Consider the following 8,771-nt stretch of genomic DNA (forward strand, 5'->3'; position numbering starts at 1 on the left):
ACTATAGATTTACAATTGTTTCAAAATGTAGAGGTAATTTAGTATAAGTCCCTCTCAGATATGCCCCTTTCTCTCTGCTGACACTGGTATCATTCTAGTGCAGGCCCTCATCACCTCAAACCTTGGTTATTGCCAATAGTCTGGTGGTGGGACTGCCTGCCTCAAGTCTCTCCCTACTCTGGTCCATCTTCCATTCAGTCACTAAAATTATTTTCCCCCAAAAACATCCAATAATGTCACATGCACAGACACAGACACACACACACACACACACACACTGTTGACCTGAAAGTTGATTAAAGAGGTAACAAGCTGGTGACAAGTAAATTCATTTTGCTTATTCCTTTAAGATAGTGACATGTACATAGAGTCAGAGTTTTAACTCTGAATGAATCAAGCAATTTTAGGAGGACATTTAAACCCTAACTCAGGATGTCTGTGTTATTCAGATTTATGGTCTCCATATATTTTTAACCATAGCATGAGAAAAGAATTTTCTTCACTGAATAGGTTGTAAATACAATAAGACAGGAGAATGTCAAATTGTTGATTGAAATTATAGATCCAGCATATCTGTGTTTCTTTTACAATTAACATGACATAGCATAGTATATGTCCACAAAATACCAAGATAAGAAAAATCCCATTATTCAAGATAGTGTCCAAGTCTAAGGTGCCTTTGTCGTCATAAACAGAAGAATGCTGGTCAACTTCATCTAGTCTTATAGTTGCTGACACAGGAAGGGGCATTCTAAGTTCACTCAGAGAACAAAGAAAAAACATGTCTATTATGTTGGCGTATTTCTTTTGGTTGATTAGTTCAGGCTTTGGCTCTTTTTGGGGCTCAAATGATCTTAAATGATCATCAACACACACACACACACACACACCACAGTTAAGAAACTCCATTTTCCCATTGCCTCCAAGAGCAAATACAAAATGATCTGTTTAATATTTAAAGCCCTTCATAAACTATCCCCCTCCTACCTTTCCAGTCTTCTTACATCTTACTCCCCAACATGTACTCTTCAGTCCACTGACACTGACCTCCTGACTGATCCATGAACAAGACCCTCCATCTCTCAGCTCTGGGCATTTTCTCTGGCTGTCTCCCATGCCTGGATAGCTCTTCCTCTTCTACTCCAACTATTGACCTCCCTGACTTCCTTTAACTCACAACTAAAATCCTTACCTCCTACAAGGAGTCATCTCCAATGCCTTCCCTCTGATAATTATTTCATATTTATCTTGTATATAACTTGCTTCATATATATTTGTTTGTGTGTCATCTTCTCCATTAGATTGTAAGTTCGTTGAGGGCACAGATTATCTTCTGCCTCTTTTTATATTCCCTGGTATTTAGCATAATGTCTGGAACATAAGAGCTTAAAAAGTATATTGATTAATTGTTTGTTTTGGAGAGAGGGAAACAGTGACCCAGAGAGGTTAATGACTTACCCAAGATCACACAGGTAGAAATTCATAAAGCAGGATTTGAACCCAGTTCCTCTGTCTCAAAATCCAGCAGGTTTTCCATTGTATCTCGTTGCCTCTTAATTTGTGTATTCAAAAGGTAGACAGGTTTTGTATGGCTTTAAAGAGCAAAATTAGATGGAAGTTTCATATGAGACTATTTCCAAACAAATCTGAACTGAACTGAACTACCTGTTAAACTGAATAATCATGTTGATAAGGAGTGATGATACATTTTTACCAAAACCCATATTCATCCTTTTTATAATTCCCCCAGGCACATCACCCATTGTGTGATGATTTATGGTTATTGTTTGTTTAACTTTCTTTCCTTCTGGGGAGATGGCTTTCTATTTCCTTGTGATTAAGTTTTCAAGAACCCTCTGTTTAGTAGAACAGCATTACAAGAGGAGTACAAAGTGGTTTCAGAGAAAATTCATTCTCTCAGGTTTTTATTTACTCTGAATTAGAAACAATTAATCAAAGTCTCTCTGTCTAGTCCCACAAATGACACTAACATTTGTTTTGGATATGTATTCCTAAAGTTTTCTTATAGCTTACTCTCTAATTCTCAGATCAGAGAATGCTTCCAGGCTTTCTGTCAAACACATGTGCCATTATTAGGTTCCCTAGTTGAGAGCAAATACACAACAGTAAAATTACCCTGGTTGAGAAAGAAGACATATACTATCTAAGCCACCTCTATTTTAGGAAAGCAGTCCAAAGACTAGTGGTCTATACTTAGTGAGTATGAGTTGTGAATAGTGAAGCAGATGGAGTGTTACTTGTAGCATCAGGAATATCTGGGTCCAAATCTTGCCTCTGACCCTGGATAGCCTGCTAAATAATTCACTAAGTCTGTCTCTACCTCAGTTTCCTCATCTGCAAAAATTGGAATAATTATACTTAATACACCTATCTTAGAGTTATTATAAGACTCAAATGAGATTGTTTATGCAAACATTAATGTGCTCTATAAATCTTAGTAATTGGGTGGGCCGAGCCAAGTTGGCAGAGTAAAAGCAGTGACTTGCTTGAGCTCTCCCCCAAAATCCTCCAAATACCTATAAAAAATGGCCCTAAACAAATTCTAAAGCAGGAGAAGCCACAAAAAGACAGAGTGAAATAAATTTATTGCCCAAGAAAGCCTGGATGTTGATCAGAAAGGTATATTGCACCAGGGAGAGGAGTGCAGTTCCCATGGGTGTGCAGGCAAGGCAGGTCTCAGCCAACCTGGAGCAGGCCTCAGAGGACTGAATCGTGGGCAGCTGTGGCAATTTCCAGACCTCTCAACCCAAAAATGCCAAAAACAACTTAGAAGGTGAGTGGGAAACATCTGTGTTGACAGTGAGAGAGAAGAGTGGGGTTCCAGCCCCATTTCCCAAGCGCAGCCCTGGGGTGGCTGCCTCCAGAGCCTCTGGCCCAAAGACTGAGGGGAAATCCAGTGGCTGATCAGAAGAGGATTGCAGAGATCTCTCTGCTGGTACAGGATTCTCTTGCTTTGCCCATGCTTGGATCTGGGTCACAGTTCTGGGTGGCGGTTCTAGGGCAAAAAGGAGTGCTGGCATGGTGGAGCTTGTAGTGGTGGTGGAGAGGAAATCCTCCTCACAGTTCCAAAGCAGAAAAGAGTGCTTGTGGTTACTCATATACCAGAGCATAGGCCAAGAAAGGAGTAAACACCTTGCCCTTGATCATAGCACCCTGGAAAAACTGAAAATTTGCAGATCCCTAGAAGTACCTCTGAAAACAGATGCACAAAATGCTTGAAGCTTGGGACAGTACATTCTCCACATTGGAAGCAGACTCCTATCTTAACAAAGAGTTTATGACTGAAGTAATTGGCTGGGATCATGAGCAAGCAGCACAAAAAGAGTCAGACCATAGAATCTTACTTTGGTGGCAAAAAAGATCAAAACATACAACCAGAAGAAGACAACAAAATCAAAGCTCCTACACCCAAAGCCTCCAAGAAAAATATGAATTGGTCCCAGGCCATGGAAGAGCTCAAAAAGGATTTTGAAAAGCAAGTAAGGGAAGTAGAGGAAAAACTGAGAGTTTTGCAAGAAAATCATGAAAAACAAGTCAACAGCTTGCTAAAGGAGACCCAAAAAAATACTGAAGAAAATAACACCTTAAAAAATAGTGTGACTCAAATGGCAAAAGAGGTCCAAAAAGTCAATGAGGAGAAGAATGCCTTAAAAAGCAAAATTGGCCAAATAGAAAAGGAAGTGCAAAATCTTACTGAAGAAAATACTTCCTTCAAAACTAAAATGGAGCAATTGGAAGCTAGTGACTTTATGAGAAATCAAGATACTGTAAAACAAATCCAAAAGAATGAAAAAATAGAAAACAATGGGAAATATCTCATTGGAAAAACAATTGGCCTGGAAAATAGATCCAGGAGAGAGAACTTAAAAATTATTGGACTATCTGAAAGCCGTGATCAAAAAAAGAGCCTAGACATCATCTTTCAAGAAATTATCAAAGAAAACTGCCCTGATATTCTAGAAACAGAGGGCAAAATAGAAATTGAAAGAATCCACCAATCACCTCCTGAAAGAGATCCCCAAAGGAAAACTCCTAGGAATATTGTAGCCAAATTCCAGAGTTCCCAGGTAAAGGAGAAAATATTGCAAGCAGCCAGAAAGAAACAATTCAAGTATTGTGGAAACACAATCAGGATAACACAGGATTTAGCAGCTTCTACAATAAGGAACCACAGAGCTTGGAATATGATATTCCAGAGGGCAAAGGAGATAGGATTACAGCCAAGAATCACCTACTCAGAAAAACTGAGTATAATCCTTCAGGGGAAAAAATGGTCATTCAGTGAAATAGGGGACTTTCAAGCATTCTTGATGAAAAAACCAGAGCTGAATAGAAAATTTGACTTTCAAATACAAGACTCGAGTGGAACATGAAGAGGTAAACAGGAAAGAGAAATCATAAGAGATTTATTAAGGTTGAACTGTTTACATTCCTGCATGGAAAGATGATATGTGTAACTCATGAGACCTTTGCCAGTTTTAGGGTAGTTTGAGGGAAAAAATTATATGTAAGTATATAGATAGAAAGAGGGCACAGGGTGAGTTGCAGATGAAGGGGTGATGTCTGGAAAATAAAGTTAAGGGGTGAGAAAGGATTATACTGGGAGAAGGAGAAAAGGAGAAGTAGAATGAGGTAAATTATCTCACATGAAACAGACAAGAAAAGGCTTTTACAGTGGAAGGGAAATGGGGGAAGGTGAGAGGGAATGAGTGAATGTTATTCTCACAGGTTTTGACTTAAGGAGGGAATAACATACACACTCAATAGGGTATGGAAATCTATCTTACCCTACAGGAAAATAGGGGGGAAAGGGGACAAGAGAGCGGGAGGATGATTGAAGGGAGGGCAGATTGGTGGAGGGGGTAATCAGAAGCAAATACTTCTGAGGAGGGACAGGGTCAAAAGAGAGAATAGAATAAATGAAGGGACGGGATAGGATTAAGGGAAATAGAGTTAGTTTTTCACAACATGACTACTATGGAAGTGTTTTGCATAACTACACATGTATAACCTGTATCAAGTTGCTTGCCTTTTCAATGAGGGTGGGTAGGGAGGGAGGAGAGGAGAGGAGAAAATTTGGAACCCAAAGTTTTGAAAACACATGTTAAAAAAATTGTTTTCACATACAACTGGGGAATAAGAAATACAGGAAATGGGGTATAGAAATCTATCTTGCCCTACAGGAAAATAGAAGGGGAAGAGGATAAGAGAAGGGGAGAAAGATAGAAGGGAGGGCAGATTAGAGGAAAGGGTACACAGAATGCACACCATCTTGGGGCAGGGGGAGGAAGGAGGTGGGGAGAAAATTTAGAACTCAAAATCTTGTGGAAGTGAATGTTGAAAGCTAAAAATAAATAAATAATTTTTTAAAAAATTTAACAAATGCTAACAAGCACTAACATTTCCTTATTTAAAGAAAACAGAAGAGGATTGGATATGAAACTGTAACTCTATTGCTTACATCTTTATATTTTAAAAAAATATACATGTAATAAATACGTTAGTTTCAAAAAAATATTAGTAATGTTAGGTGAGTTAATGTCAGTTTTACTATAAAATAAGGGAGTTGATGTTCTGGAGTCTATTCCATCTAAAAATATGTGAGCCTGGGATTTCTATTTAACATAAGGCACTTCTATCTTTTTTAAACAGTATTTTATATTTCCCAGTTATATCAACAGATGATTTTTAGTATTTATTTTAAAACATTTTCTTTTCCAATTTTTCTCTATTCCTCCTTTCCCTTCCCTCTTCTTAAAATGGTAAGCAATTTGATACATGTTACATATGTGCAATTATGTAAAATGTATTTCCATATTACTCACAGTTGTGGAAGAAGAAATAGATCAAAAGGAAAAGAGACACAAAAAAATAATGTAAGTGGGAAAAAAGTATGCTATGATCTGCATTTTGAGTCCATCAGTTCTTTATCTGGATGTGGATAGCATTTTCCATCATGAGTCCTTTGTAATTATTTTGGATCATTTTGTTGCTGAGAAGAGCTAAGTCATTCATAGTGGATCTTCACACAATGTGGTAGATACTGTGTACCTCCTGGTTCTACTCATTTCACTTTGCATCAGTTTATACAAGTCTTTTCAGGGTTTTCTGAAATCTGCTCATCGTTTTTTATTGCATGATAGTATTCCATTAAATTCGTATATTACAACTTGTTCAGCTATTCCCGAATTGACAAGGCATCCCTTGAATTTCCAATGTTTTGCCACCACCCAAAGGGCTACTATAAATATTTTTGTACATGTAGGCCCTTTTCCTTTTTCATGATCTCTTTGGGATATAGACCTAACAGTGGCATTGCTGGATCAAAGAGTATGAACTGTTTAGTTGCCCTTTTAGCATAGTGCCAAAGTGCTCTCCAAAATGGCTGGACAAGTTCAGAATTCTACCAACAGTATATCAGTGTCCAAATTTTCCAATATCCTCTCCAACTTGTATTATTTTCCTTCCATTTTTCACTTCAGGCAGTCTAATAGATATGAAATGGTACATTAGAGTTGTTTTAATTTGCATTTCTTTAATCAAAAGTGATTTAGAGCACTTCTTTATATGACTATAGATAGCTTTGATTTCATCTGAAAATTGCCTGTTCATATTCTTTGCCCATTTATTAATTAGAGAATGGCTTGCATTCTTATGAATTGGACGGCATTCTGTATATATTTGAGAAATGAGGCTTTTATCAGAGATACCTGCTTTAAAAATTAAGGTTGTTTTATCTCATGAGAAGTCACCAACAGTGGGCTGTCTAATGAGGAAATGAATTTCTTATCATTTGAAATTTAATGGAATGTATGCAAGATTAGCTGAAATAATTTGTCTTCCAACTTTAAGGTGTTGACTATCTCAACAATTTCATCTTGTAAATAGCATCTCTCAAAGCCAGTCTGAACTGCTTATTTCATAGAGTATAAATGAAGGGGTTCAGTACAAGGGTAACTACAGTGCTCATGAGAGCAGCCTCTCTGTTGGTGTCTAATCTGTTGACTTGATTGGGCTTTATATATATAAAAATACAACTGCCATACATTAGAAAGAGGACAATGAGGTGAGAAGAACAGGTGGAGAAAGCTTTCTGACATTCCTTGGCTGATGGGAGATGCATTATTGTGATTGTAATGTTGATATAACATATGATTGTAACAGCAACAGAGGACAGAATCATAAACACAGCAAGAAAAAAAGCCAATGAGTCAATAAAACTTGTGTCAGAGCGTGCAAGTTGGGTCAGAGGACCAAGATCACATAAGAAATGTTTGATGATATTTGGGTCACAGAAGGATAGCTGAGACACCTTTACAACCACACTAGTTGTCACGATGACTCCCATACTGCAACAGAACAGGATCAAAAGAAAACAGACCCTCATTGTCATGATCCTGGGATAATGCAGAGGTTTACAAATTGCATGTATTGATCCATAGACATCACAGCCATGAGGAAGAAGGCTGAGATCCCACAAAAAAGAAAGACAAAGTCTTGAGCAAGGCAGGCAGCAAAGGAAATGGTTTGCATACTTGAGAGAAAGATTGCCTGCAATTTGGGAATAACACTTGTTGTAAAACAACATTCCAGGAAAGAGAAACCACTGAGAAAAAAGTACATTGGTGTTTGGAGGTTCTGGTCTATCCAGGTGATTGTGATGATGACTATATTTCCTATGACAGACACAAGGTATAGCAGTAGAAGGACCACAAAGAGGAGTTTCCTAAGGTGCTGAACAGCAGGAAATTCCTCTAAGATGAATTCTTCAATATTTGTCTTATTTCCCATTTTCACCATCCTATTATGGAACCTATAAAACAGAAAGGATCTTTTGGTTCAGCATATATTTAATTTCCCCAAATTGTATGCATTGTACTATGCTAGGTACAGGGTGCACAGGCTTATTGCAATTCCATCTTTGGCCTCAAAAAGCTTATAATTGAAGGGAGATCTTTAAAGTGCCATTCCCATTCCACTAGGCAACTAATATCCATCATGCAGGAAGATAACTGGGCTACTTAAATTGGGTGATGGGGTGGGAAATATGCTCAAATAATTTGTACAGTTGGACAATTATTAAGTTTTCAGGCATGGTCAAATAGGGTGCTCTGAGAGATTCAATGTAGGAATTACTCTTCCTATTTGGGGGAAGGGAGTGGGAGAAGGAGCTAAGGCTGCTAACATGAATGAAGCAACATTGCAATTGAGGTGAACCTTGAAGGATTAAGAAAGATGCCACCACTAGGTATTCTTAACCTGGCATCCATGAACTTAATTTGTAAATTTCAATAATATTTCAGCATAATTATTTTCCTTTTGCAATCCTATATATTTTCTTTTTTATTTAACTGTTATTTTTAGACTCAACCTCCGTATCTTGCCCCAGGCTGGAAATTCAGCAGTCACCTGCAGCTCAATTCCACTGCTTATTAGCTCCTCTTTTTCTGACCAGGGCTGATGTGCCTCATTCTAGGCAACTATGCTTCTTGCTATTGGACCTGGCACCAATATCCAATGAGCTCTAGCCCTGCTGCATCTCAGAACCCCAAGAGCTCATATGAATCTACATCTCAGCCTACCCAGGAGAAGGGATCATAGGCATCTACTACCATGCCCACCCTACATATTTTATTTTATACATTTAAAAGTATTATTTAGAGGAATCCATGGACCCCATTAGATGGCCAGAGAGGGCCATCTCACACACACACACACACACACACACACACACACACACACACACACAC

The 8,771-nt window shown here is 38.1% G+C and overlaps 1 pseudogene; it reads right to left on the bottom strand.

Moving 5' to 3' along the window:
• Positions 1–6,880: 6,880 nt before the first annotated feature.
• Positions 6,881–7,821, bottom strand: LOC114028454 (annotated as a pseudogene).
• Positions 7,822–8,771: the final 950 nt, after the last annotated feature.

Source organism: Vombatus ursinus, unplaced genomic scaffold (genome assembly GCF_900497805.2).
Source record: "Vombatus ursinus unplaced genomic scaffold, bare-nosed wombat genome assembly UNPS02004915.1, whole genome shotgun sequence".
NCBI lineage: Eukaryota > Metazoa > Chordata > Mammalia > Diprotodontia > Vombatidae > Vombatus > Vombatus ursinus.